Source organism: Ischnura elegans, chromosome 3, assembly GCF_921293095.1.
Source record: "Ischnura elegans chromosome 3, ioIscEleg1.1, whole genome shotgun sequence".
In the NCBI taxonomy this organism is placed as follows: domain Eukaryota; kingdom Metazoa; phylum Arthropoda; class Insecta; order Odonata; family Coenagrionidae; genus Ischnura; species Ischnura elegans.
The window spans coordinates 29766827-29788142 of NC_060248.1; the positions used below are offsets into that span (position 1 = coordinate 29766827).

Sequence of the window (21316 nt, forward strand, 5' to 3'; positions counted from 1 at the left end):
CCAAAATACTTGATTCCCACACATTATAGAGGCGCAACAAAAGCTTTCCGAGGGCACTCGTATCTGCCGCTATCTCCAATCTAGCCCGGGGGGGGGGGGGGGGGGCGCGAAGGTAAATGGGGGAGGTGGTGCGTGGGAAATAAAATGAATGAGGGAGAGGGAGGGGAGGGCGGAGTTTAAGCGCTTGACATGAGATCGGTGAGATACCGCTGATAACAACAAGGGCTTCATTCCGAGAAGTGTGTGACACCTTCTGGACACTCACTCAAATTTGATTACACTGTCAAGAGACAAATTGGTTGAATGATACACTGAAGACAAGTTCATTAAATTAAAAAAGGAGTCTTCGAAATATTCATCTGATATTTGTATCCCGGGTTAACCCTTTGGTCACTACGAATGAAAATCCTTTAAATACGAAGTGACCAGCCGCCTTACCTGTATGTGTGAATTCCACATACCAATGGCATATTACGGCGTGAGCTCTACCCTCACCTACCCCAATCAGCCTCCTGGTTTAATAACTGAGTGAGTAATTTTTAGCACTGGATATTTTATCAGATGATTAAATATATACCATTTAACGCACGAAAAAACGAATACGTATGTTTATATTCAAATACGGACTAAATGTATGTACAAAATTTAAATAAATTCCAACAAATAAATCAAAAGTCATACGTGAGAAGCCAATGTAAGTGAGCACAATATAAATAAATGTTTAAAAAATCTTCAATGAATATACAAGCGAGTTGCGAGGACAGGTTTCCTCAAGAGTAACTGAAATTTCCAGTCTTCAAACTGAATGTTTAAGTTTTTAATTCAATTTTAGCACAGAAGTATTAGTATTCAACCTGAAAAAAATACGATCAGTTATCTATGCACCAAGTTTTGCATAGTATATTCATGTTTTCCCCACCGTTCCTTTCTTCCCCGAGTTTTACCTGATAACCCTACCTCCAGAATCGTGGCAGCTTTGACCGATGATAAGATTTTATAACTCAACTAAACACCACGAAATAAAATCCTCGCCAACAATGAAGGTTCAAGGGCTTCGGCGTTATTACTGGGCAACAGTGCACCCCATCCTTTCTCTTTTCGGCCGGCTCCCAGAAGTTCAATGCGCACATATCCAGAACGATATCAATATAGAAGCGAATTAGGTAATGATTTTACTAGCGGATTTTTGTTGATGAACTGTAGCACGAGATAACGGTCCAAACGGCGACTTCGTCGAATGCTTGGATAGGAATATAACCAGTTTTAATATTTTCATCAATAACGCTTTAAAACATAATAAGACTGCAGAGAAAAACTACAGTTACAACACATAGAAGGGAAATTTAGATACGCCCAATTGATGTTGCTAGAGAGCCGAAAATTTGAATCTTAGAACATATCGAAGGTCAAGTGGAGTACGAATAGGAGAACTTAACCAGACCCGTAAGAGCTTGAATAATGCTGCAACTTAACGTGCCTTTCAATTGTTTTCCAAAAATTCCCACAGCGCGGAGTTGAGTTCAGTCCTATCCATTCGCTCCTCATATTTGCAATTGTGTATTTGAATTTCTGAGGAATAGCGAAGAAAAATTATAAATATGATACAATCATCATGAACATAAATTACGGTGAATATCCGTAATTAGGGCTCACTCCCCCATAACATTAGGTTAATTCTACCGCCATGGTCGAGAGTTTCGACAATTGAAAGCATATTTAAGTGCGTGTTGATTGACAACACATCATGAGGAGCAGACAGGAGAATCTTCTGTAGCAATATTCGTGATCAAGGTGATGAAAAGAGAGCAGGAGTGAAACGGGAGAGAGAGAAAGAGAGAGAAAAAGAGAGAAAAAAGATAGAATGGCAGGAGGGGAGAAAGAGAGGATGGGGAAGGGAAGGGAGTCGTGACTGACCCGCTGACACACATACTGACCCTGGTGAGGTCAGCACCCGTTGTAAACCACGGGGGGAGATGAGAGGAGCGCCCAAGGGGAGAGTGGGGCGCCCTCGGGGGCATTATGCCATCGCCGCCTCACCATTCGGAGGAAAGGGGAGAGGTAGGGTCCATCCGGGATAGGACGAGGGAAGGGGGGGGGGGAAGGGAGGGAGCAGGTGCACTACAAGAGGGGAGGCGGGGCAGGAGAGGGCGGATAACAGGTGCATGCGGGGCGAAGGCGGATGAGGCGACGAAGTGACATAAGGTACGATGAAGGGGACTGCATCAAGGAGACCCCAGTCACGGCAGATTTTTGCAGCCACTTCGCACGATTTTTTATGGGTTTTCAAAGATGTCCTCAGCGTGGCAATAGGCCAGAGTGATCCAATTATTCCTAATTCTTCTAATTTGAACTTGCGAAGAATAGCACAGAAGGCGCATAATATCGAATACATTTTATCATAGAATAAAATAAAATTACTTTGTTCTATTCCACTCTTCATTTTAGATGCCACGACCCGGGATTTCCGCATCTCATGCTATCATCAGGAAGTGTGGGATAGAACAAAGTAATTTTATTTTATTCTATGATGAAGCAGTTCCATAAAGTAACGCCTGAGACCGTGTCTTATAACAGATTTTATTTTTAAGAGTATAAATTAAGGTTAAAATCCGTATTTTATAACTTACTTCCTCGTGAAATTCTAATCGATGTGCCACCTTTGTAAACATTATAATACGCAGTGGTTGACAGTGCGTCCAGTATTTCAATGGAGAAGCCTCTATAGTGATATTCGTGATTACGGCGAACACGGAGGCACGCGGAGCTCCCGCGGCCCATTACGGCCGCGAGCGGTCCTTCCAAATGAGGCATTCATGTTTCCAGATAACCGCGAGGGAGGAAATAATTGTAGAGAGAAGAAGCATACAGGGAGAGACTCCTTCGTAGCTTCAAAACGATTTACTTCACAGGTGTGAGGGAGGGGTTGAGGATACTCTGAACGGGAATTATGGATCGCGGGTTAAACGAATAGGCTCTATATCGCCCTTAATATCCAAATTTACACGAGGAAGAGCGATTGGGCTGGATCACCAAGTATTTCTTAAATCTGATTGTGGTAGTATGAAATATAAAGGGGGCCGTCTTATTCCGTAATTTGGTTATTTCCGTCAACTTTCCGAGCTATTCGAGAAGTAAAATTACGGTCCCTAACCCTTTCGTAAAAGTTGACCAGCTCACGAACTCATGCCGAGCGGGTCACAGGATTTCTGTCACTCCTCGGCCTCGTGCATCGTTCTCGCGTGGTCCATAGTTATTCACGTTCTCGTTAGCGATCCCTTCTTCAATTAAAACGTCTCCCTGGGAGTGTAAATAAACCAGAACTCTATTGATGTCATCAGCTCATGAAAAGAGGATGGCAATTTTAGCGTTTTTTTTTATTTTAAACTTAAATATTTAAACTTATTTTGCTTCGTTGCAACTCATCTTACCTTTCCACCGAACAAATACTTAAAATGCTTTCTGATTTCGGGTCTTAGTGAACGCCCCCATTGCGGAAACAAGGGCAGTTGGAATCAAAATGGACGTAAAAATGATAACGTCCGACAACAAGACGTTGGCCAGTCAATAAATTAAAGTGAAGAAGAGAAAAAAATAGCTATGCTGCATAAACTTTAGACAGAACTACCATAGTTTCGCTGTGGCACAGTACGAAAAAAAATCCTAAAGTCACTCCGGAAACAGTATCTTTCACACTCGATCGATTACTAGTTATTAATGGATCTCCATTAAAGTTAAATTGAGAAATTAAGAAAAAGGTAAGATGCGACGGTGGATACGAGGAAGAAAATAAACATCAGAAAAAGGACGCTGATATGTTAGAAGTATGGCGTGTAAGGAATGAAGTAGTAAGAAAGCATGTACTTGAGAATGAGGTAATTGAACCAGCTGCATTCGGAGTCTACCTCAACCAATAGATCACACGTGAAAAATTATTAATTCGCTCCAACTACCCTCACCCATTATCAAAGGTAATTTCTGAGCGGCAAAATGCGCTGTGAAACCGCTAACCCACAGAAGATACAGACGTGAAGGAAGAGCGGAGAGCTTCATTAAGAACGGTAGAAATAAAGCAATCGCCTCTGGTCACGATTACGACTGGAAGAGAACGTTTTTGTAAAAGGCCTGCCACGCAGATGGCGTTGAGTGGCAGCTGCTGAGATCTTGGATGGGTGGCAAGCAATTTAAAGGAATACCCCTATTATTTTCTACAGCATTAGTTACTTATTAATAACGGAAAACTTTAATACCGTGACACGTGAACTACGATCAATTAGTGAACCGCCGTACCTATTAGGGTTATACGAGGGCTGCTGACTTCATGAAAAGTTGGAACTACTGGGAAAGGAAGTGAACGCCAAGAAATTCTACAGGTGCTCTCTTTGAGAGAGATAGAACCTCTTATATATTCACGCCGAACATTCAGACACGTTGGATATTTTTACCAGCATAGAATAACATGGAAAAACACGAAATTCCCTTCAGCTCCAGTATAATCAACTTTTTTCCCGTTGAGGATCTGTACTGTAACTATCACTGCAAATAATACTTTGGATATTGCAAAATATATTTCATTTCCTCCGTGCAAACTGTCACGTGAAAAACTCGTTTTCACCTCAGGTATGAAAAAATAAAGACACATAGAACAGGATTCAGACGAAAAATAACGCTGCCGTCACCACTGTGGAGATATACTCGGATTACGGGAATGAAAAGCTTAGTGAAAGGAACATATTGCACCACAACCGTAATAACGTCTTTATCCCTAGCGACTGATAACAATATCCGACCGATACTCTAGCATGGATACTCAGTCACGTCCCTCATTTTTACCCGCATAAAATAACGAGCAACCACAGGAAATGCCCATAGCAACCAGTGGCATAAACGTCTTTCAGATTGAAATACAGCAATCAAGTGAAAAAAACGCAAATAAACGAGATCTTGAGAAAATCAAAACCTGAAGCGGTTTCACGAATATACACAAACATGGAACGGAAAATGACTGCTACAAACACTACTGAAATCTTTCTTCTATATCATATTCCCAAAAAAGAAATGGTATAACATTACTGCCCAAAAAAAACGGGGCAGTCGTGGGACTGGCCGACAGAAGTGAAAACTGAAATAATTATTATCCATTTATTTTTTATATAGATTTAATATTATTAAAGAACTAATTTTTCCAGTAATACTCATTTTTCAACAAAAATTGAAATTATTTTTTTCAGCAAACTATTTATTATTAAATATATATTTAAAATACGATGTGTATGAATAGAAAGTAACATCATTTATATATTAAAATATAATATGCTTTTATTTCTTTTATTTAATATGCTTTAAACCTAAAATTGTTCACTATGCACATAAAAGAAACTGCCTTAAATTGCACTGACCTGTATTTTTATAGCGTGTAGACTCTTCTGCACGTTCATGCACGAGCTCTTTATATTTAATGAACTTATACAATATACACTATAGATTTTTATTTTCAATTTTCATATTTTTAAAACAAAAAGACTTTAACAGTCTATATATTAACAATATATTAACAAATTTTATTATATACGTATATTATACGTATACCTAGTCAACCTGCGTAGTTGAAATATCCATTGTAAATTTTTTTTAATTGTATGAGTTTGAGAAAAAAATCCTCCCCGGCGGGGAATCGAACCCCAGTCTCCCGCGAGACAGGCGGGGATACTGACCACTATACTACCGAAGATTTGATACTAAGAGACGAATTTTAAGACCGAAATGTACATCTCGCTGTAGCGATCGCGGTGTCGGGTCGGTGACCCTCACGCGAATTCTATGCTTTTTCCCCATCCCGCAAAAGTGCTTAACGCCGCTAAATAAGTTTTCACTTCAAAAATCCTAAAGGAGTTCCTCAATTAATTATATCATATATGATTTCTAAATCAGACATGTACTTAAGATTTTGGTGAACGACTGCAGCAATAAAGAGGAAACCACCGAGGATTCTAAGATTTTCACATCAATAGAGATTGACAATGAAAGCATCTATCAGTTTAGAATCTGAAGGATCCTCGGTGAATCGGGATATAAAATGACAGACGGATTGAGGGAATTCCAAGGACGACAGGCGGGACCTGGACTCATCTGCCGGGCCGTGGCGAGCCGGACAAAAAGAAGAGATTGCGGTGAAAGCACACGCAATAAAACCTGGCCATCAAGAAACTTATCGCATCCACAATCTTTCGGGACTTTTTAAAAGGTCCGTCCGTCGTCTTTTGCCAGCCACGCCAATGAACACGCACGCACTGAGTTTCCAATACACCTCGACGTGGTTTTTACAAGAAAGCGGAATTTCGTTGTCCGCGCCAGCAATGTACATTCTGACCCACTCTTCGCCATGCGATTAATGCCACCGTTCAATCGCCCATCCCAATATGGTCAAATTCCCGAAAAGAGCCCAAAGAATGAAAATTCAAAACACTATAGATATTCAAAAGATGTCAGGAATTCCGAGAGGGAGGCAAGAGGACCAATCGAGGACAGGACGACACCAAAAGACTCCAGTGGCCAGAGAAAGCAATTCAAGCACTGTGACCTGCATCCGCACATTCGTCTCCACGCATCGCATCCCAAAACATCTGGGGCAAAAACCGTCACCTGAAGTAATCCACCACTTGTGGAAGGAACGTGAAGAAACACGAGCGCACACAAATTTGAAGTCATTACCGCCTTGTCATTCGATTCCATGCCCATGGTTTTTTTCAAATCCCAAAAATAAATAGAGGAGACTAAATTTTTAAAAGTGCCTTCTTTAAGGTCATACTGGTAGATGGCATACTAAAACTCTTGTTAGTTTAAATAAAGTAATGAGGATCTCAACTGAATTATTTTTCTATCATTAAGTACTACCTGTGGCTTCCACCAAGATAAACGGACACAATGCCATATGATTATATTTCATATTTTACAGGTCTTATACGGCATACCTCGCTATATTCCATGCATAAACCCAGCTCTAAACACCTACGTAAACCTAAAATCTCTATATCACTGACCACCCGACGACCCTAAGCAATCAGAACGTCATTGTCTAATCCCAATTATCTATCCGATCCGACTGATACTTCTCCCAATTCACAAAATCAATAAAATTCTGCACAGACTCCAAAACGAAGAGAAAATAATACATTGATGTTTTTACAAAGGCACATCAATGTCTGAACGAGTCTCAATAGTAGTATACTTCATGCTTCTAGGGCGGAACCAAAATTGCAACCACAGAGGAAATAATACCCAACGGTTTTCCCGTTAAAATAACGAATGCAGAAATCATCAATTCATTGAAGTATTATCAAGTTTCATACACATTCCACTAAAATTTATTTAGCATATAACAATAAATCGTAACGAGAACTCAAGCAACAATTAAAATAAGGAATATGACCGATTAATGGACTTCGTACAAATAAGTTGCTGAAGCTCGTTTCAAGCATTCTCACAGCTGCTAGTGTCTTCTAAACACTAGACTGTATACGTCTCGTGAATCTGTCAACTGGGTCACCACCTTTCGAGACAGAAAAATGTGTAGATATTACCATGTTTGATACCGTATTTACTTCCACTCGATTTAAAAAAATCCTTTCCTTGAGTGACATCAACCTGTCCACGCTAGGATAACTTCTGAAGCATGCCTTTAAGGAAGTGAAACCCAGTTTCTTATTGTCTTTTCTCGTCAGCACCTTTCCTTCGGCTCCACCCTTGAGGTAACAGTTGTTTGCTTTAGTTCGTTACGCCGTGAAATGAACCGAAGAAGAAGAAAGAAGCCACGGCGACGAGACAAGTGAGAAATCCTTGGTTCAACACGAAGAAATTTGAATAGGAGAAAATGGACGAATAAATATTGAGAAATAAGAGGGGTTTGGAGGGATGGGGAGGCGATAAATGAGGACTTGGAATGGGAGGGATAGGAGGCTGAGGAGAAAAAGTATCCAGACGGGACGAAAGATGATGGCAGAGAAGAAAGACGGAGGCAGGCGAGAAAGAGGAGAAATAAATGTGTACCGACGACAAAGACGGAATATTTTAATAGAGAGTCCCGGAAACTTTCACCGCTCGCAGGTAAAGAAAGGCTGACAAACTTTTCGAGGAAAAAAAATGAACGAAAATCGAGGAGGTGGTTTTAGGAGAGAAAGAAGGCGTGGGGTTTGGTGGGGGGGAGGAGCATGAGCAGCATCGATGAAGAAAACACGAGAAGGAGAAACCAGCGGCCAAGGTACATGACCTTGGCATTCCACAAGGCCCAAAAAGAGCACGCCGAAGAAATTGGTGTGGAAGGGGGATGGATAAGGAGTGGAGGAGGGGAGGATTCCAAGGGGCGGGGGAGACGATAAGGGGAAGGGCAGCAGAGAGAGAAGAGGTCCAGCCCGAATGGAGAGACGAGGTCAGTGAAAAGAGCCGCCCGCAGAGAGAAGCAATGTGAACGGGGAGGCGAAGACGTCCGACAAGCGTTGAAGCACTGGGCATAGAAAAAGAGAGCCGTTCAATTACTAAAGTTCCGACACAACCTTACTCACCTGACAGCGAACGAAACCTTCTATATTGCGTTCACGAACGTTGCATGACGAATGGATCCACCCATCATGAACCAACAACCCAATACGACAGTACTTTCAAGGGACCGTTCGACACATTTTTCAAGATCAAGAGGGCAATATTTTGGGTGATCCATTCCCCATTTACGTGGAATTTGAAAGCCCCCCTCTGGCTTGCAGGAAGGGAATACAAATTATCTTCCCAGTGCTTCAAAGTAAGCGTAAGACCATTACCTTCTGAAAGTTATTTTTCACACTCATGTTTTCTCTCACATGCCCACAGAAAACATACGTATACATGAAGGGGAGAATACACAGAAGAAAGTTGTGTTTAAGTTTTTCCGGGATTTTTCACCAATAATAATTACACTTCACATAATTTTCACCTAAAATATTGGCAAATCTCTAAGAATTCATCATCTATAGTAAGAGCCGGGCAAAATATACATAGAAAATAAAAAATAACTAAAAACTTTAGAGCAGATAAAATGCTTTAGATTCACCTAATATTTAACTTCAAAACACAGAGGTCAAGAAAGTAACGAGAGAATCCAAAATCGCTAACAAATCCGGAGAGAACAATAAAAATAAAGGAATTTCTCGAGAAGAGAGGTATGTGGTGCTATAGGAAGACAGTTAAAAATTTATTTGTTGTAGTCGGGGAAAGCTAAGTCTCATGTAATCCTCCTTCTAATGCCGAAATAGAACAAATTTCATAGACGCATCGACAAATTTCAAGAAATTTACGAAAAATTGTAGAAATATGTATACGTTAACAAAACAAGACTTAATACAAGGGAGTCCGTCAGTAGAGTTGAAAAAAATAAGGGAATTTTTAAGTCCCTTAATAACACTCCCAGGATACGTGCCTGCGTTGAAGAGATAGCAAGGTGGAAAAAATATGTACACCAAAGTCAACGGCACGCCCCAATACTGACCGTACCCCGACCTCTTGATGACCGACAGCGGACATCTTAAATTAAGCTCCGATTCCCTCATCATCAAAGCAAAGCGAAGGCCCTCCCTCACGCTCCACAATAACCATCATTATCATCATCACCGGCCATCCTAAGATTGGTTTTACGCAGCTCTACAATTAATCCTCTGTCAGTCCATCTTTTCACGCCAACGTATTCCTTCCCTTTCATATCTATCTTCAACCCGTTCCAAATATTTTATTCGCGGTCTTCCTTTTTCATTCTTGCCATCAACTCGTCTCTCAACGACAGTCTTCACAGGTTATCATGTCTCAAGATATGGCCAATTAGGTTGTTTCGTCTTCTAATCAAGGCTAATGACTAGGCCTCCTTCTCTCCCACTGTTCTTCATTACTTCTTCGGTCGATCTATGTGATCCTCATCCTGTAACATCACATTGCGAAAGCCTCCACAATTAATTTTTCCGCAGCTGTAATTGTCCATTCCTCACTTCTGAAGAGAAGCATATGCCATGAGTAAATTCTGAGTAATTGCCTCCTCACATCTAGGCTTAAATTTCCCGCCGTAAGTAATCTCGTCATGGTGGAATGCCCCCCTGGTCTATGATATTTTGATAATAATTTCTTTCATTCTTCTCCCGTCATCAGTTATACCACATTAATCATCGCCATTTTTTGCTCCGGGCAATGGCTGGTGTCCACAGAGCAATGCAATACGACGGCTAGATTTACGGAAGGTCACACCGAGATTGAGCGATTCATAACGAATACTAATGGCAAACTTTTCACGAGTGATTAAATATACCCACCGATTTCAATTTTTCTAAAATCAATGTTGGGTTACATTGCACACAAATTATCCAACAAATTTGTCCTCTAAGTAACACTTCGGTTAGATCCTACAAAGGACAATTTTCATTCCATGACCACCAAACGATTTCAATTCCAGGAATTAGTTTCGCAATTATTCAAAAAGGAGCATTTAGGTAGCCAAATTTCGTTACTATCATACATTTTTTCGAAGCGCAGACAAGCCGCGCCAAATGGAATATGCGGAATATATAGCGAGGGAAGCCCAATTCCTTAGAACGACATTCCTTTGAACATAATACGACAAGCATACATGCTTTGAACAATACACGTAAGTGTCATTTACGCAGTATTGCGGTAGAATCTCATTCGCTGGGCTCTGAGGACTAGGTGAGGCACTAAAATAGAGTTGGGTGCGGTTTGATGGATGAGGGCAAGGAGCAAGCGAATTCTGCCCTGGGCCATGGGCGTGGCCCTGAAAATTCGGATGCTCATTCTATTTCCTCTTCTTGGATTTTTTTCATTCTGGCCTGCGGAACGTAAATGGGCCAGCAGTTTCCAGAGCGATGGATCGTCCTGAGTCCATTCACTCCACGGAAAAAGCACCGCGCAGAAAAGAGGAGAGAGACAGATAACAAACGCAAGCCTTGCCACGGGATCGCCGATGGACACAAGGGTAGTCCCCTAGCATGAAGAAAATAACTTCTCTAGGCTTTGATAAGCAATTAAAATGTCTTAAAAACAAGACTAAATTCATCAAATCAACCATAACCCGCATTCCATGCAGCCTAGTTTCGATTGATTACGTGAATGTGTACAATTTTCTTTCATTGTTAAACGCTCAAACCAACTTCTGCTGGAATCTTATTTCGCACACAACACCTGAAACACCTTCTTTCTCGTGTACATGTGGCGTAAATATCGGTGTCTTTTTCATGGTTTACTTGTTTTTATTTTGATGAATTATGTCCAAGCACCTCTTCTCCAATTACATTAGTACACCAGGTTAATGAAACTCGGGTTCGTTCTACTGACTATTTATAATATACATCAATAACCCACGTCATATGTACAACTCCAGATAGCTAGGAGACAAGGAAAACGGAGGAGGGGTGTTTGGACACTATTCACCAAAGTTGAAAAAATTTAGCCAAGAAAAGGATACTGATGTTTACACCAGATACATTTGGTAAAAAGGAGCTTAATGTAAAATAATACTCCAGCCAAAGTTGTTTTGAACACTTAGTAAATAAAGATAAATGTACAAATACCGAATAATGTCAAATTAGGACAGTGGACCACGTAAAATTTTAACTTACATAAAACTGAACAGTAAAATCCATCCCGTGACTACTGATTCCGTGGATTCCAATATAATGATTTAAAACGATTTAATGCTTCCACGAAAAATGCGACCACGAAGATTAGTAGGACCTGACTACGTGCCCATGACATTAGGTAGGTAAATATAACCAATTCCAGCATCAAAATGTAGCTCAAACGACCATAATAATTGTCGTTAGTGCTAGCCATAAATGATGATTTTAAAAACAACAATGCACGAATTTAATGTTTCCCACGAACCGCACCCCTGACTGCAAGAATCGGGTACAGAGAGTAAGCACGCGAAAATACGTGAGTATTTGCTTAAAAAAGAGCCCTCATTAGAAAAACTCGCGACACCGTCACAGGCATTAATACGAGCCTTACACCACCAGAGGGGCGCCACACGCCAAATAATTACCGATGAAAACAAGCAGGGCGCCTGAAAACTTGAAAACATCATATGCAAACCCCCTCTCTCCCCGACGCCATCTCAGTCTCCCTAGACCCCTACCCCTTTCTCAGGATAATGAAAAGATTCGCGTGAAAGTGCGACGGGAGCGGGATGGGGTAAGACAAAGGCAGTTCCGTCAGACCTCAGAAGCCACCTGGACTTTGTTTTCGCGGAAAAAGGGGAGGGTATGCGGAGGAGAGGACATTATTAATAATGGAAGGAGGGGCGGCAAAATGACTTGTTTCACGCCAGGTGAAAGCACATTATCCCGTGCTCGAGCACGAGTAATGAGGGGGGGGGCGTACTGATTGGAGGGACGCCGTTAATTATGACGAAACGTACCTGAAAACACAACGAGGCCTGATAAGACAGAACGAAAAGTTTTACTAAGGAGATCCAGATGCGATGTCTATGCAAGCACGCCTATGCCGCGGTGGTACGTAAATCGAGAGACTAGGATCACGATGAAATGCGCGGCAGTTTCAGGGTTAGGCAGTGGAGAAACAGCACACGGAGGAAAAGAATTGGATGGAGATGGACTATTCAAAGAGGCCGATTCACTTCTGCAAGAAGAATCACAAGTTGAAGCTCCGATGCTCCCGACATGATACCAGGATAACGCGCTGGAAGCAAGTACAGCTCCACAAATTGATATTTCGGGCTTAACTGGCGACGACTTACTCAGAAACAACTCATGCTAATACGACGACGGTTTTTTTTCAACCTCCGATCGCTCGGCAAAAACACCACACAAGCGACAGGGGGGTACTGCAAGGATAGGGCAACTGCGCGTCCTCCGCACCACACGTTCAAATCATTTCTGACCGTAAATTGTTAGTTTGATGTAAGTGCCAATCTCATTAACTACACTGCCTAAATTTATTCTCCCGCAAAGTGTGCACTGCGTAGAGATAGCCAGAAAACTCACCGAATGGCTTCAGCTGACTTCACCATAATGCTGATAGTCCTCTTGAGAATTTTTGTGTTAATGCAGCTGCTCATTGTGAAACATTACGCCAATTTTCCATTTAAAACAAAAGAATAGACATGCTGGTTTCTGGAAGTTTTCCCATCCAAGACACCGCCCGTTTTCTCAGCGCTGATGCAGCCTAACTGCTCCTTGGGCAATTTCAAAAGGACGTTTTGGATACCCGCCGTGCAATATCGATCTAGTGTCGTGTAACTTCCATCTTTATGCTTAAATGAATATTTAGCTAGGAGAGAAGCATTTTCAAATCGTCGACGAGCTTCAGGAATACGGCTAAATTTATTCAAATCATTAGCGGCAACATCCTATGAAGAAGGTATAGTAAATCTCGTCCACAGGCACGACCAATCCCTCAATCGCCGAGGACACCATAAGTGTGCTCAATATTTAGCAATGAAATAATTTTTATTCGATCACTTCGTCTTCTATTCATGAGCCATTGTAGCTTGAAAGAAACGGCCCTCGTATCTTGAAATTTACAATGTCAATTCAATATACCATACGAAAATTCAATTAATTCATTCAATATACCAAGTCCACATTTTCCTGTATCTCGAATTTAAAAAATAATCGAAGTGTTTCTCCGATAATGTATTTGAGAAACAAGCTACGGTTGATAAATACCGTCTCAATATACTGCGAAAATTTCGAGACAATAGTCCAAGTTTTGAAGGAGAAATTCTTCACCAAAAAGACAATATACGACCCGTTGAGAGAGAGGAATGCGTCCTCTTGACCACTGTCCTAATTTCTCACTTGGGCATATTTCAAAGACTTGACATTCGATTTAATTTCTGCTCTACACCGAACCGAAGGAAACCCACAGAGAATGGCCATCCCAACGGCAAATCTCACTCACCGCGAAACAAGTGGTCCGCTTCGCATCATTCGGGCCACATTACGTCTTACCACAGAGATTTTGGGGATTGATTGATCACAATGAAACCACTTTTCGGCGCTTTGGCGAGGAAAATGAAAGAGCGCGGCTTGTCGTGCCGGCCCTCGCCAAATCAATCCGCCATCAATCACGAGAGATCTGCCACGGGAAATTACCGGGGAATATGCACCGGATCGGGCCCCCCGGAAACTCAAAACCCTCGCATTTGGAACCCCGCGCCGCGAGAAAGCTGTGTGTTCCATCTAAGGCGCGGAAGACGAGAATGGATAAATAAAATTCAAGAGGAGATTAAAAAAAAACGAAACGGTCGAAGAAGACCGGAAAATGACGATGGGCCTATCGAGGGGGGATGGGAGGGAGAGGAGGCGGCGGTCGACCCAAATCACGGCGGCCATCGGCAGTAGAGAACACGCGAGGATGGAGATAAGGGATGGACGCTCTCGCCTGGGGGAAGGAAGGCCCGAACGACCAACAGCCCCACCACGTGAAAGCAACGAAGGATGCTCACTGCTCTCCGAGGCATCACAGTAAGATAAGAATGGGAGATAGCTGCAACACAAGTGGTGAGCAATGCATCAATAGGGTGGTTTCCTATTATTTTTTTATTGCCTAAATCGAAAGGTTATTACTCCTGGAGTACTTATTTCACGCATTTAGATTTTTAAGTAAGTATGAATGCCGGGAAAACTCCATGTGACGTCGTTCTGGTTCCCGCTCCCGCAAGTGAGGTGACCTTGGGGGGAGGCTTCGAGCGCTGATACGATGCAGGATGCTAGCAGGTAGCAGAGTACCCTGCTAGCTGGTAGCGGATTATTAATACCTTATCAAACGAAGAAAACTTTCCGACCTTAGCCAGTTTTAATAAGTGATTATTAAAACATGTTTCCCTTAGCTCTGTGCCTCATGCATGCATTGGTAATCTCAGACGATGTACAACTACTATCCACTCGTATAGAAACCAGGTCCCTGTGGCGTCACGTGGAGTGGCATCGCATGGGCGCCAATCTGGCCTTTTCCAAATGAGGATAAAAATTGACCATTGCCATTCGTCTAAACCGGTATTTCTAAAACCAAATAATTTGTATATTATGAATACACTAATGGCGGGTAACGAATTGCAATCAATGCCTTTCGTTTTCTTTAATGAAGGAAACTACCCTATTACGAAGATTCTAGCAAGATGGAGTGGAATAAAATAACTGCTTGAAGCTTTAGCGGACTATTTACTACAAATAAACTTCTTTGTTGGGTAATTCCGCGTATTTATATCACTTTTTCTTACGTTTTCCCTCCTGTACTGGAGGCTCCTTCAGAGTCTAACGGTTATCTAATTCTTGTAGTAACAGGGGGCGATTCTGCAGGGGTTTACATCTTGAAATTGAGAATATGTTTGGGATAAATCCACAATGCACCAGGTGCAATTTCCCACGAAATAGCTGAGATTGTTCGACCAGGTTTCAATGTTTCAAAATCTTCTTCATGGTGACGCCAATGTGAGTGCGACATCCTGGATATGATGAAGTACTGTAGAAACCCCGTACGAATCTTTAAATTATCTTTTACGAAAATAGCATCCTAATATTCCAACGTGGTGAAAATTGGATGCATCTGGCCGTTCAGAGCGAACAAGTGAGTGGTGTGATGCTGATCGAAACGACACATCTGTGCTGATCAGTCGAGATTTTGGCGCGAGACGAAAACCTTCGATCACCAGAGAGCAGGAGAGAAAAAAGGGAGTCACGCTGCGCACCTATGAATTCGGTCTCGCGGTCAAGCCGAGTGATGATGACGTCTGATCAGTCAGCAAACGTGGCCGAATACACCCATTAAAAATCCGATTGAGTGTGACCTACTGCGCCTATCGCAGAGGCTAGGATAACAAGAGGGCTGCAGCAGGGTCAGGTTGGAGGTAGTGCGATGCTGCGCGGTGACAAAGAATACCACGACAGATTCCATGGATAGCACTGCCCAAAAGAGCAGCGGTGATATCTTTATAGAGGGACAATTTTACTTTTCATTAACTCTAGAACTCACATTTAATACATTGGTTAACTTTTCCATAGAAAACGTTCCAACATTTTAACCGATAAAGGCTGCACTACCGAGTGGCATCAATAAGGTAATGAGATGGGCATTTATGGTGCTACGCGCTGACACCACAGTTGATTGAGCTATAAAAGTATTTTCAGTGGAAACGTTACCACCGTTCTTAGTTTGAAATTTTATATTAAAATTTTTATAAAATTAAATCTGGTATGTTTGTGCACACATTTTGAACTCATATTCAGAAGGTGGTGTTTGACTATGTTTAAACTATATTTAAGGTATCAATTTCGATACTTTATAGATACCATAACAATATCAGCATATTATCGAAGTCACGGTTTCCATATCGGCCTCAACTGTTCATTCCAAGGCAGACAAGTGGACGGGACTTATGATACTACAATAACTATGGGTCTAGAGCTGAGAAAGATGTGCAAGTACAACAGTAGGTTGCGATAGGATATTTTAATTCAGTCCAATATGGCATTGCGATACAAAAGAGACCAGGCCACCACTTCCCCCGCCCAGCTCTGAAGAAAAAAGATTGTTAGGGTGTATCACATTTATAGTAATTCTAAACTGGAGGAAGGAAAAAGCATCGCAGCATTTTCACAGAAGTGGACATTTCTCCACGCAAACCTTCAACGAAGCTACTTACCACTATGATGTAGTAACACCAATTTTTTATTATTCTCAAGCGAGGTAAACTGCATTTATATTCCCTCCATCAGTGGATATCTACTTCATTAAACATTTATTATTCCCGTCATCCTGAAGAATAAGGGAACTAAAATAACCACTTGATACTTTAAAATAAATATAAAGCCTTATTAAAATGTCTCTTCCAGAAAGTAGCTTACATGGAATAAATTTGCTATGGGCTCAACATCAGCGCAACGTTTGTGAAATAATTATAAAACAGCATAATTTTTTTACTTCAAATACGCGCAAAATTGAAAATTCAACAAAATACGATAGCATTAGTACATCGATAAGAAGTACAACTCAAGCTTGGAGCGTCAGGAGGTAGAAAACTTACATACAATACGTTATTCTCAATTCGGGTGGGGGGTCGAGGCCCTTGCCCCTTCCCCTTATAAACCTTCCTGCTTCAAGGTACGGCTACTTATAAACGGAGCATTTTGGACATCACAGCTGGTTTTTCGCCTCCACTTCCGGCAGCAGCAAGCACTAGCTGAGCAAGAGGGGAAAATCGAATAAGCTGTCCCCTATGGTAAAGGGACCAAGGGATTCCTTACAAGGCGACACAATTCAATTAAATGCGGCCGAAGACGGTGAGGTGAGATGGATCTTCCAGAAAATGTGATGGGAGCCCTTTGGGCGACGACCATTAACGACCCATAGGTGTCCATTAGGGAAGCCGCCCCTTGTGGAGGGAGCCAGCCTTATCGAGGAGAATGAAGCCATGGGCGGGGCCGTACTAACATGCCACTCGAGCAAGGAAAGAAGGGAAATCGATGAGTGAAGGCGAAGTAAAATCATTGCCATCGGCACGAAGACTTCAATTCGCAATTATTACTACGGAGATATTCTATCGGTTAAGGCAGATTTACATGGGACACTTAACGAATCAACCCGGCCCGTATCCCTTCCAAACTTGGAATTCCCTCTTCAATTAACAACAGGGCCTAATTTAATTGTTTGAGGCGTAACTATGTGAAAGCGATTCATAATTAAATTAAGAAAGAAGAACTTTGTACTTTCACATTAATATTTAATCACGACCATGGTTTCAACGTTAGACGTCATCATCAGGTGAACTCTACAGAGGTCCATCACATCCTTTTATAACAGGCTAGGAGGGGGAGGGAGGAAGGTAATTAGGTTGAAAGGATTGGTTAACAGAGAAGAGGGAGGGGGGAAAAAAACCTTGGTCATGTGGTATGGAAGTTAGGGGGAGGAGGCACCCTTATGGGGGGCACGGCAAGTGGAGGGGGGGGGGGGTTCAGGTGAGAGAGAGAGAGAGGCCGAAGAGTTCGTCATGTCATTAGCCCAGGAATTTAGGAGTGGGAGGCTTAAAAGAGGGGAATGGTAGTCATACAAAAATTCGTTTACAATGTTGTCATTGGAACGTACGTGCTGCAAAATTTCCATTTGTTCCAAAGCGTCTAATCTAGGTCCTTTAGGTTCATAATGAAGCACTTCAAACACAAAATCACTTTGATGATTGTTATCTAACAAATGTATAGCAAATTGTGAAGTAGTCTTTTTATTTCTCTGGCAGGCTTGATGTTCTTTTACCCGCTCTTGAAATTGTCGCCCCGTTTGCCCAACATACACCGCGTTGCATTCACATTTTAGTCTATACACCCCACTCCTTTCTTCTCTTGGGATGTGATCTTTGGTGAGGGAAAGAATGTTCCTGAGGTTGGATTTATTGTAAAACGCAACTTTAATTTTATCCTTGGGCACCTTTTTGTATATCTTCGGCCCAATGTCCTTTAAAAAAAGGATTCTACGCCACTTGGCCGTGGATTCTTGTCGCGTTCGGGATCCATAAATTTCTCCCACTGCTTGTTTTTTTAATTGTTTCCGATATAAGCTATCAATTAACTGTTCGTTGTATCCGTTATTTTTAGCAATTAGTTTAATTGTGTTTAATTCCTCATTGAACTTGGCAGGGGACATCGGAATATGCAGCAACCTATGTAACATGCTGTGAAAGGCTGATAACTTGTGGGAAAAACAATGTCTTGAACTGGAGTGGATCACTTGGTCCGTATAGGAGTTTTTCCGAAAGACTGAAAACTCGAGGTGATTGTTGACCTTAGTGACTTTAAGATCTAGGAAGTTGAATTCTGGGCTAATGACATGACGAACTCTTCGGCCTCTCTCTCTCTCTCACCTGAACCCCCCCCCCCCTCCACTTGCCGTGCCCCCCATAAGGGTGCCTCCTCCCCCTAACTTCCATACCACATGACCAAGGTTTTTTTCCCCCCTCCCTCTTCTCTGTTAACCAATCCTTTCAACCTAATTACCTTCCTCCCTCCCCCTCCTAGCCTGTTATAAAAGGATGTGATGGACCTCTGTAGAGTTCACCTGATGATGACGTCTAACGTTGAAACCATGGTCGTGATTAAATATTAATGTGAAAGTACAAAGTTCTTCTTTCTTAATTTAATTAAGGGCCTAATTTATTTCGTTATAACCATGACTCCATTTCTTATCCTTCTCCTAGGAGCATTCCAACTGGCTATTGCTCGAAATGTTTTCATCCACGACGCAAAAAAATTCAAGTATCACGTAGGGGAGATTGGGATATTGGCGGTCACTATAATTTCCCGTCAACGATGGTAAACGCAGAGTCAAACTGATTGGTGCAGTCAACTCACGACAGTTTATGGATATACTTCTGGAGTACTCGCCGTCTTGTCAATAGTTAATTGCCTATCGTGTAAGAAAGACTGTTTGGACGTAGCCTTACAAGAAAAACAATAGTTTCATCCACTATCAGCTCTTACCGTTTACTTTTCATAGGGCAAGACTGATCTCGCAAACACAGGGTAAGCCATATTTTTCTATCACGTAGCGTTTCATTAGGGTTTTCAGCACTGATAATTATTTTTTTAGCCGTTGAATGAAAACATGAAGTTCGGGTAATGGCAGTCGCTTTGACAATGTGACCGGCATTACCCCATTAGTAGTCATATATCTTTTATTCTAAGATTCAGAAGCCCAGAAAATAATAAGGAAAACAAACCGTCATTACCCCAATCTCCCCTACAAGGTTTAACGGAGTTTCTACTGCGGCAATAGAAGGACGATTAAGGTATGTTTCCCTCAGTGAAATATTCTCCCTGAACAAGGAAATGATTCAGAACTATAATGAAGTCACCATACACTCATAAACGGACGGCCGCTTTTGTATTTTATTTATAGGTTACGAGATAATGCCCTTATGGGGAAGATGTCACCTTCGCCATGACTTTTCTTTCCCTTAAATGTACCGGATTATTTCAATCAAATGTGATTTCGGGACCGAGAGAACGACCCCATTATTTCACGCAAAATATGTAAGAGGCTCCTCCCGCTCTCTTTAATCAAATTATACAGAGGTTTATCATATAGGCATCATCTCGCCATTCATTACATCAACGGAATGAATCCGTGTGTCGACAGACAGTTTCGGCAAGCTTTCCAGCCCAAATCCAGACCAATCCCAACCGTAATGTTTCCTAAGTAGGATTTCTCTCCTCTCTACATGATGACATCCCCCCATCTCAGTTTCCGCATCTCCAGGCGAAAGAAAGGTGCCTTAAGCAACTTCATGAACCATCTGAGCAAGCTCATGGGGCCTGATGAGGAATCCATTACCAAGATCCATACCCTAGGCATTAAATTGATTGCTGTTTGGATTCTTTTGCACAAGGATTCCAATCAACATCAATTTTCATGCTATATTAATGGTTGAGACTTTATGCATCTTCGCGCACCGATAACAGCTGAATTAACCGGGCGCAGAAGAAACTTAATGGAAATTTCACTTCAAAGAATGAGTATTTTACACCATTAAATTAGAGCTATAAAGTTTAGCAATATCTTAAATATAATGTGATTCGACTTTAATACTCGTCTTTGCAATATAATCGCCGCCTTTCAATTTTACTTGAGTTCGGATAAATTTACGTCCACGGATTACCTCGTAAATTAAAAATAAATATACATTAACAAAAGCACTGCATTTAAAAAATTACTGCGTACTCAGTAACGTGCACGGATGCAAAGTTACATTCTCATCAACTCCTACTATAAAAGATTTCATCCTTATTGTGAAGTATACCTAAGGTGATTTCATTCATTCAGCAGAAGGGATAGAAGAATTATACCACATGGCTGCGCTAATTGCTTGCAAACTCTGGTTATTTTTATCATCTAAGCGACGTCAGTATCACAAGTCATAACCTTAGAAAAGTGTGATATCGTAAATATTCTACGGTACCCAAAAACTGGTCAATGACTTTCACATGCATTAATCTTGAGAACACTGAAGATGGAATTAAGATATCCATTCCAATGATAAAGCCTTTCATTCAGAGCCAGAAAAAGTGAAAATATAAGAGAAACGAACGTGGGGGTGAAGTTATTCAGGCGGGGAAAGTGAAGGGGGTGAGAATCTTTCATCGGCAGTCACGAAAGGGTTTAGAAGCATTCACCCTAACAATGGAATCGACCTGGATTCTAAAGTGCGGAGTTCGAAACCCGGGCACGTCGAGATATATCGACCACCAACGCTCGTAAGTGGGGCAAATGAGGGCACCTAATGGAA

General features: G+C 41.6%; 1 protein-coding gene across 1 annotated transcript in view; it reads right to left on the reverse strand.

Annotated features, from left to right (window-relative positions):
* The window catches only part of LOC124155154 (nucleolysin TIAR-like), a 458155-nt gene that overhangs the window by 407671 nt on the left and 29168 nt on the right, over window positions 1-21316 (reverse strand). The gene's annotated exons all lie outside the window — the stretch shown is intronic.